General features: G+C 41.6%; 1 long non-coding RNA gene across 1 annotated transcript; it reads right to left on the bottom strand.

Annotated features, from left to right (window-relative positions):
* Positions 1-279: 279 nt before the first annotated feature.
* Positions 280-8,318, bottom strand: LOC134893867 (uncharacterized). Its single transcript, XR_010171729.1, has 3 exons — positions 8,149-8,318; positions 4,304-4,485; positions 280-639 (listed from the first exon to the last, which is right to left on the bottom strand). It is a non-coding gene; the product is annotated as an uncharacterized LOC134893867 (long non-coding RNA).
* Positions 8,319-10,691: the final 2,373 nt, after the last annotated feature.

Raw genomic sequence — 10,691 nt, 5'->3', positions numbered from 1 at the left:
GCACTAATCTATCCCAACTCCAACAAACTTGAATTTCCTTACGTGACATTAACCAACATTAACTTTTAATCCTTTTATTAGTACCTAGCTATATATCTTGTAACCAAATGAGGTTAACAAACCTCCCCAAGTCCGATCGTTAATTGGGATCAGATCAGTGTGCTGCACTTTACAAACCTTTACAAAAAACACACATTGATTCACAACATCTGTATGAAATATAACTCCATATATCTATTTAATAAAATCATTAATTAATAATAGAGCATATATCAATACTCAATGATTACTAAAAAAATACATCCTAAAGAATATATATATATATATATATATATATATATATACAACCTGGTATGGCGGCACTCAGATAAATTCACAGCTCAAGGCAGAAGTACAACGTTTCGGAGACTTTATTCACACTCCGTCATCAGGTAAGACAAAAATACAATACACATGCCTTAAATAGAATCCCCACCACGAGTGACGCCAGGTGCACGGCTCCGACGAGAGGGCGCCCGCTGATGACATCCGCACTCATCCCGATCACGCTAAGATCCACCTGTGAACCGATGCGTGCTGTCAGAGGGCGGACGCTCATTGATGACGTCCACTCGGGTCCTGCCTGTCCCATAGCAACCACTAGAAACAAAAGCAAAAAACGGGAAATACATTATATTTAAAAACAAAGGAACATGTCGTATCCTGTGTACAGGACACTGCACAACACGCTCACTAGGATAACAGTCAGGCTGAAGATATATAGAAAACAGCAATACTTATCGAAAACAACTACAAAAAAATGCATCAAACTTCAGAGGAGTACATACAAACTCCACATGGATATCAAAAAATATACATAGCGCAATCTACAGAAAGCAATGTAAACCTGGAGTTTCATTAAGACCTCTGGGTGAGAGGGTCCCTAATTGATGAATCCACCGCGCTTCCTTTTGTAAGAGGCGTAGAGATCGATCACCACCTCTAAGCTTGGCTGGTTCATGGTCTATGATGATATATTTAAGGGAGGACAGACTATGGCCAGCGTTCAAAAAGTGCCGTGCCACAGGTTGGTCGCTGTTCCCCGTACTGAGTGCATTACGAATAGCCAATTTATGATTGGCCATGCGTTCTCTCAGGGTGCGATCGGTTTTACCTATATAATTTTTACCACAAGGGCATACAATCATGTAAATTATAAATTTTGTGGTGCATGTTACTCGGTGTTTGATCTCATACTTTCTCCCACTGTGTGGATGTGAGAAAAATTTACCCACCATCAATGCACTACATGTTACACAGTTAAGGCACCTGAAGCATCCCTTTTTGAGACTCATAAAGCTACTTTGCACACTCTGATGGGATTGAAGGCCTGTAATGTCAGTTTTCATGACCCAGTCCCTGATGTTGCGTCCACGAGTATAGCATGGCATGATGGTAGTGTTGCCCAAATTGAGGTCATGGTCAGTGGCAACTATTGGCCATAACCTTTTGGCTGTGTTCATCACTCTACCACTAGCAGTGCTATAATGATTAACCCAGGGCATCCTATTAGATTCTGGTGTGACATTCCTGGAGCGCAGTAGAGACTCCCTGCTGCAGCCCAGTGCTCGATCTTTGGCCGTCAACAGCAAATCCATATCATATCCTCTACTCTTAAATTTAAGGATCATGCCATCTATCTGGATCACTGCTTGTTCACGATCACTGCAAATCCTAATGGCACGCAAAAATTGTGAATAGGGTAACCCAAATTTCAAAGGTCTGGGATGAAAGCTACGTGCATGCAGTAATGTGTTCCTATCTGTTAATTTACTGTAGAGTTCAGTGGAAATTTTTCCACGTTTGATAATCACCTTCACATCTAGATAATTAACAGTATCGGAACTGATAGTGTATGTAAATTTGACCGAATGATCTGATCTGTTGTGTTCTTCTATAAACTGTGAGAGTGCATCTTTGCTCCCTGACCAGATCATGAATAGATCATCGATATATCTCACATAAAACAAGATATGCTCATTGATGGTACAATTATTGAAGAATATATCCTGTTCAACCATAAACATATATGCATTAGCGTACGATGGGGCCACAGAAGACCCCATCGCACAGCCAGATGTTTGCAAATAAAATTTCCCATCAAAGAGAAAAAAATTACATTTCAGAACCATTTCAAGTAATTCCAAGAAAAATTCAATCTCAGGACCTTTATATAGAGCATTACCCATTAATAACCTTCTGACGGCCAATAAGCCCTGGTCATTGGGAATGACTGTATAAAGGCTGGAGATATCGATGCTGCTCAATAGGCTACCAGATCTGACATCACCCAATGCTCGTAACTTATTGAGAAATGTAGTGGTGTCAAGTAAATATCTGGGATGATTGATTACACAAGGCTGGAGTAATGCATCGAGATATGTAGCTACTTTCTGAAATAGACCACCCCGGGCAGAAATGATAGGTCGGCCAGGGGGGTTCACACTATCTTTGTGAATTTTGGGCAATGAGTAAAGCACCGGTGTTACTGGTGATTCAGTTATTAATGCCAACATCAAATCACCAGTAATAATACCAGTGTCCACAGCCTTTTGAAGGGTGTCCCGAAGTTGTTTAGAAAAGATATTGGTAGGATCACCTTTAAGTAATTTATACACACTATGATCACTCAGTTGACGGTCAAGCTCAGCCTTATAAGCGCCAATATCTTGTATCACGATAGCCCCACCTTTGTCAGCGGGGCGTATCGTGATATCAGTGTATGAGGACAGATCACGTAAAGCATCATATTCATGCTTAGTCATATTATTGACCACAGCTTTATTGGCCACCATGGTGTCAGATAACTCAGTGCTCTTAACAGAACTGTCCAGCATACGACTAAAAGTCTTAATAGCAGCACTGTTAGACACTGGATCAAATCGAGATCTTTTCTGTAGTTTCGCCAGTTGAACTGGTAGAGCTTGATGTCCCTGCGAACTAGGCATAGCCTTAGATCCCCTGAAATGTTCATGCAGTTTCAATTTTCTGTTTAAACTGTATTTTTCTATTTCCCATTGCATAGAGTTAAAGCGAACAGTGGGAACAAACGAGAGTCCTTTGGACAGGACTTGGATCTCAGTAGGGGTAAGGGGATGTGAGGAGAGGTTGAAGACTATCTCCTCCCCCGGAGTGGAGGACGCCCTCTCTTGGCACGGCCTCGTTCTTTTACATTGGCCTCCCCTCCTCGTCCATCTCCTCCTCTGCCACCTCCCCGGCGGGTTCGAGCCCCTAAAGGGGACCTCATTCCTTGCGTATGACCATCACTCTGTCCTTCCACATCGCTGTGGGATGCACCTTCTTGAGAAGAATCAGACTGCCATAATTGTTTGTAGTTACGCTGTCTGAATGTGCGCATGCGGTCATTGCGAGTACTGCTGGCCCATTGATATACTCGATTCCGGTCATAATCAGCATTGACCGTCACCAGCTTTTGTTTTTTGAATTGAATCAGGTCACGTTTGTAGATAGATATTTGATTATTCAATTTCTCATACCAGTTCATTTTGGTGTCAGCTACCAAAGTGGCTTTATGTTGTACTTCAAATGCCTTGATTTTATCACGGGATACAGACAGTTCTCTGGCCGATTCTTCTATGACCAGAAGTAATAAATCAAAACTGCATTTATTCAACACGGCTATCCATTTTTTACAGAATGCCGTGTTGTACCGGCCTATTGTAGGTGAATTCTTAATTCGGAAGCCGCGGGGGATTTTTTTATCCTTGTAGTAATCACTGAGCGTAATGCCATGATATAAAAAATCAATCTCTTTTTGTCGCAGTCTCAACAATTCTCTGTATAGAAACTCAGTGGGTTGTGCATCAACGTCATCCTTAAGTTGCTGTGCAAACAATATAGATTCAGCCTCCGTATCCGTGAATGTGAGCGTGGTGCCCTGTGTCAGTAACGCCAGGTTCACAGTCCCAATACCAACATCATCCATATTGGTATTTCCCTCAGCCATGCTGACTGAAACTGATGCGTGTTAGGAGAATGTCCACTTGTAACACAATGGGTGCTAAAGCCCAGATGCCCCTGTTTCTGCGACCCAGGGGATCTACACACATCCACAGTTAGGGCAGCACTCCCAGTAAAAAATTACATCTGCTCCGGTGCCCTCCAAGGAACCCAAATAGGCCCACAAAATACAACCTGGTATGGCGGCACTCAGATAAATTCACAGCTCAAGGCAGAAGTACAACGTTTCGGAGACTTTATTCACACTCCGTCATCAGGTAAGACAAAAATACAATACACATACCTTAAATAGAATCCCCACCACGAGTGACGCCAGGTGCACGGCTCCGACGAGAGGGCGCCCGCTGATGACATCCGCACTCATCCCGATCACGCTAAGATCCACCTGTGAACCGATGCGTGCTGTCAGAGGGCGGACGCTCATTGATGACGTCCACTCGGGTCCTGCCTGTCCCATAGCAACCACTAGAAACAAAAGCAAAAAACGGGAAATACATTATATTTAAAAACAAAGGAACATGTCGTATCCTGTGTACAGGACACTGCACAACACGCTCACTAGGATAACAGTCAGGCTGAAGATATATAGAAAACAGCAATACTTATCGAAAACAACTACAAAAAAATGCATCAAACTTCAGAGGAGTACATACAAACTCCACATGGATATCAAAAAATATACATAGCGCAATCTACAGAAAGCAATGTAAACCTGGAGTTTCATTAAGACCTCTGGGTGAGAGGGTCCCTAATTGATGAATCCACCGCGCTTCCTTTTGTAAGAGGCGTAGAGATCGATCACCACCTCTAAGCTTGGCTGGTTCATGGTCTATGATGATATATTTAAGGGAGGACAGACTATGGCCAGCGTTCAAAAAGTGCCGTGCCACAGGTTGGTCGCTGTTCCCCGTACTGAGTGCATTACGAATAGCCAATTTATGATTGGCCATGCGTTCTCTCAGGGTGCGATCGGTTTTACCTATATAATTTTTACCACAAGGGCATACAATCATGTAAATTATAAATTTTGTGGTGCATGTTACTCGGTGTTTGATCTCATACTTTCTCCCACTGTGTGGATGTGAGAAAAATTTACCCACCATCAATGCACTACATGTTACACAGTTAAGGCACCTGAAGCATCCCTTTTTGAGACTCATAAAGCTACTTTGCACACTCTGATGGGATTGAAGGCCTGTAATGTCAGTTTTCATGACCCAGTCCCTGATGTTGCGTCCACGAGTATAGCATGGCATGATGGTAGTGTTGCCCAAATTGAGGTCATGGTCAGTGGCAACTATTGGCCATAACCTTTTGGCTGTGTTCATCACTCTACCACTAGCAGTGCTATAATGATTAACCCAGGGCATCCTATTAGATTCTGGTGTGACATTCCTGGAGCGCAGTAGAGACTCCCTGCTGCAGCCCAGTGCTCGATCTTTGGCCGTCAACAGCAAATCCATATCATATCCTCTACTCTTAAATTTAAGGATCATGCCATCTATCTGGATCACTGCTTGTTCACGATCACTGCAAATCCTAATGGCACGCAAAAATTGTGAATAGGGTAACCCAAATTTCAAAGGTCTGGGATGAAAGCTACGTGCATGCAGTAATGTGTTCCTATCTGTTAATTTACTGTAGAGTTCAGTGGAAATTTTTCCACGTTTGATAATCACCTTCACATCTAGATAATTAACAGTATCGGAACTGATAGTGTATGTAAATTTGACCGAATGATCTGATCTGTTGTGTTCTTCTATAAACTGTGAGAGTGCATCTTTGCTCCCTGACCAGATCATGAATAGATCATCGATATATCTCACATAAAACAAGATATGCTCATTGATGGTACAATTATTGAAGAATATATCCTGTTCAACCATAAACATATATGCATTAGCGTACGATGGGGCCACAGAAGACCCCATCGCACAGCCAGATGTTTGCAAATAAAATTTCCCATCAAAGAGAAAAAAATTACATTTCAGAACCATTTCAAGTAATTCCAAGAAAAATTCAATCTCAGGACCTTTATATAGAGCATTACCCATTAATAACCTTCTGACGGCCAATAAGCCCTGGTCATTGGGAATGACTGTATAAAGGCTGGAGATATCGATGCTGCTCAATAGGCTACCAGATCTGACATCACCCAATGCTCGTAACTTATTGAGAAATGTAGTGGTGTCAAGTAAATATCTGGGATGATTGATTACACAAGGCTGGAGTAATGCATCGAGATATGTAGCTACTTTCTGAAATAGACCACCCCGGGCAGAAATGATAGGTCGGCCAGGGGGGTTCACACTATCTTTGTGAATTTTGGGCAATGAGTAAAGCACCGGTGTTACTGGTGATTCAGTTATTAATGCCAACATCAAATCACCAGTAATAATACCAGTGTCCACAGCCTTTTGAAGGGTGTCCCGAAGTTGTTTAGAAAAGATATTGGTAGGATCACCTTTAAGTAATTTATACACACTATGATCACTCAGTTGACGCTCAAGCTCAGCCTTATAAGCGCCAATATCTTGTATCACGATAGCCCCACCTTTGTCAGCGGGGCGTATCGTGATATCAGTGTATGAGGACAGATCACGTAAAGCATCATATTCATGCTTAGTCATATTATTGACCACAGCTTTATTGGCCACCATGGTGTCAGATAACTCAGTGCTCTTAACAGAACTGTCCAGCATACGACTAAAGGTCTTAATAGCAGCACTGTTAGACACTGGATCAAATCGAGATCTTTTCTGTAGTTTCGCCAGTTGAACTGGTAGAGCTTGATGTCCCTGCGAACTAGGCATAGCCTTAGATCCCCTGAAATGTTCATGCAGTTTCAATTTTCTGTTTAAACTGTATTTTTCTATTTCCCATTGCATAGAGTTAAAGCGAACAGTGGGAACAAACGAGAGTCCTTTGGACAGGACTTGGATCTCAGTAGGGGTAAGGGGATGTGAGGAGAGGTTGAAGACTATCTCCTCCCCCGGAGTGGAGGACGCCCTCTCTTGGCACGGCCTCGTTCTTTTACATTGGCCTCCCCTCCTCGTCCATCTCCTCCTCTGCCACCTCCCCGGCGGGTTCGAGCCCCTAAAGGGGACCTCATTCCTTGCGTATGACCATCACTCTGTCCTTCCACATCGCTGTGGGATGCACCTTCTTGAGAAGAATCAGACTGCCATAATTGTTTGTAGTTACGCTGTCTGAATGTGCGCATGCGGTCATTGCGAGTACTGCTGGCCCATTGATATACTCGATTCCGGTCATAATCAGCATTGACCGTCACCAGCTTTTGTTTTTTGAATTGAATCAGGTCACGTTTGTAGATAGATATTTGATTATTCAATTTCTCATACCAGTTCATTTTGGTGTCAGCTACCAAAGTGGCTTTATGTTGTACTTCAAATGCCTTGATTTTATCACGGGATACAGACAGTTCTCTGGCCGATTCTTCTATGACCAGAAGTAATAAATCAAAACTGCATTTATTCAACACGGCTATCCATTTTTTACAGAATGCCGTGTTGTACCGGCCTATTGTAGGTGAATTCTTAATTCGGAAGCCGCGGGGGATTTTTTTATCCTTGTAGTAATCACTGAGCGTAATGCCATGATATAAAAAATCAATCTCTTTTTGTCGCAGTCTCAACAATTCTCTGTATAGAAACTCAGTGGGTTGTGCATCAACGTCATCCTTAAGTTGCTGTGCAAACAATATAGATTCAGCCTCCGTATCCGTGAATGTGAGCGTGGTGCCCTGTGTCAGTAACGCCAGGTTCACAGTCCCAATACCAACATCATCCATATTGGTATTTCCCTCAGCCATGCTGACTGAAACTGATGCGTGTTAGGAGAATGTCCACTTGTAACACAATGGGTGCTAAAGCCCAGATGCCCCTGTTTCTGCGACCCAGGGGATCTACACACATCCACAGTTAGGGCAGCACTCCCAGAAAAAATTACATCTGCTCCGGTGCCCTCCAAGGAACCCAAATAGGCCCACAAAATACAACCTGGTATGGCGGCACTCAGATAAATTCACAGCTCAAGGCAGAAGTACAACGTTTCGGAGACTTTATTCACACTCCGTCATCAGGTAAGACAAAAATACAATACACATACCTTAAATAGAATCCCCACCACGAGTGACGCCAGGTGCACGGCTCCGACGAGAGGGCGCCCGCTGATGACATCCGCACTCATCCCGATCACGCTAAGATCCACCTGTGAACCGATGCGTGCTGTCAGAGGGCGGACGCTCATTGATGACGTCCACTCGGGTCCTGCCTGTCCCATAGCAACCACTAGAAACAAAAGCAAAAAACGGGAAATACATTATATTTAAAAACAAAGGAACATGTCGTATCCTGTGTACAGGACACTGCACAACACGCTCACTAGGATAACAGTCAGGCTGAAGATATATAGAAAACAGCAAAAGTTTTAAAAAGAGATCAAACTTTTATCCAATAGAATCCAGAGGCAGTTTTATTGACGCATTCTCCAAATTGGTGAAAAAAGATCTAGATAAACTTTGTAGTAATGAGTTTAAGTTTAAGGATAATCTTAGTAAAGGAGAAAGAGCGGCTTTGAAAACGCTGGAAAAAGATCCTCTTTTGGTTATTAAGATGGCGGACAAAGGAGGAGGTATTGCCCTGTTAAATAGAAAGGATTATTTAGGGGAATGTGAAAGATTGTTGAATGATAGGAACACATACAGGAAATTATCTCAGGACCCCACGGAACGGATTGTAGAAGAAGTGAGGTTTTTGTTGGATAAAGGTGTAAAAGATGGCAGTATCAGTTTAGAGGAGTTTGGATTTATGTTTAACCCTCACCCTAGGGTTCCAATATTTTATAGCCTTCCAAAAGTCCACAAACGGTTAGACAAGCGACCCGGACGCCCTATAGTGTCCGGGATAGGGTCGGTTTCATCGAATATATCTGAATTTGTGGATGCACATATAAAAGATCATGTACTAAAATTACAATCATATATTAAAGATTCAACGCAGGTTTTGAACGAATTAGGAGATTTAAAATGGAGAAATGAATTTAGTTGGGCCACGATTGATGTCGAGGCCCTATACACTAGTATTCCGCATGTGGGGGGATTGGAGGCCACTAAAATGTTCCTAGAAGGAGATCCGAATTTAACAAGTGAAAAAAGGAATTTTTTGTTGGAATGCATGGGTTATATCCTTAAGAATAATTATTTTAATTTTCAGGGTGAATTTTTTAATCAGGAGTGTGGGGTTGCAATGGGGACCCCTTACGCCCCAAGTCTAGCAAATCTCTATCTGGGGAAATGGGAAATGGAGGTCATTTATAATAACAACCCCTTTCGAAATTATATACATATATATAAGAGGTTCATAGATGATGTACTTGTGGTATGGTCAGGAAAAGATGAGGATTTGAAAGAATTCATGGCATATTTAAATAACAATGATTATAATTTACACTTTACCTCTAATCATCAAAAATGTGCAATCGAATTTCTGGACCTTATTTTGGATAGTAGTGATTACAGCAGTAGTGAAGAAATAAACACCTATACCCATATTAAAGGGATAGATAGAAATAGTTATGTTCACTTTCAGAGTTGCCACTACAAGAAATGGATTGAGAATATTCCCTATTCTCAATTTGTCAGATTGAGACGGAATTGTTCACAAATAGATAAATTTCAGGAACAATCGGAGGTTTATAATAAAAGGTTTAGGGGAAAAAAATACCCAGAGACACTGATAAAAAAGTGTTATAAAAAAGCCTTAGATAGAGATAGGAAAGAGTTAACAGTATATAAGGAAAAAGATGTGAGGTCGGGTCATACACAAGGTGTTTCTTTTGTGACACGGTATAATGTGAGGGGAGGAGAGATTAAGAAGATACTTATGAAACACTGGGACATTTTATGCCTTGATCCTCTATTAAAAGATGTCATCCCGCAGCAACCCAGGATTATATATAGGAAATCGTGTTCTTTAAAAAATAGATTAGCTCCTAGCAAGCTAAAATTCATTAATGACCAGACGGACATAAATAAGATTGAAGGATTTTTTGCTTGTCAAAGATGTAAGGTGTGTCAATATGTACATAAGGACAACAAACAATTCTTTGATTCCAGTAACAAAAAATCCTGGAAGATTAAAGGTAAATTGAGCTGTTTGAGTACCCATGTTATATACTTATTGGAGTGTAGTTGTGGAAAACGTTATGTCGGCAAGACGAAGCGCACCTTAAAATTGCGCATATTAGAACATACACGTAATATTTTACATAAGGTAGAAAATCACAGTGTCCCCCGTCATTTTACAGAATGTGCCAACTCCAGTTTGAAAGGATTCAGGTTTAAGGCGATAGAAAAAATTACATTGGATGATAGAAAAGGGGATCTGTTAAAAAAGCTCTCTCAGAGAGAAACTTACTGGATATATACCCTAAACACATTTGCACCACAAGGACTTAATGAAGGATGTGATATTGTTCCGTTTTTACATGATTGACCTGTCTGTTTGAGCTCATTGAGATCCATAGGTGGCAGCGGCTGAGTACCGACCTGTGGATTTCAAATAATGAGCCCGGACTTAGAGGTTAAAATGCATTGAATCAATAGTATTCCGATTATGGGAGATCAAAGGATTTATGACTAATAGTTACTT

The sequence above is a fragment of the Pseudophryne corroboree genome, chromosome 1 (genome assembly GCF_028390025.1).
Source record: "Pseudophryne corroboree isolate aPseCor3 chromosome 1, aPseCor3.hap2, whole genome shotgun sequence".
NCBI classification, from domain to species: Eukaryota; Metazoa; Chordata; class Amphibia; order Anura; family Myobatrachidae; genus Pseudophryne; species Pseudophryne corroboree.
Note: the sequence above shows the minus strand (reverse complement) of the source record. Positions and strands in the feature narration are given on the sequence as shown.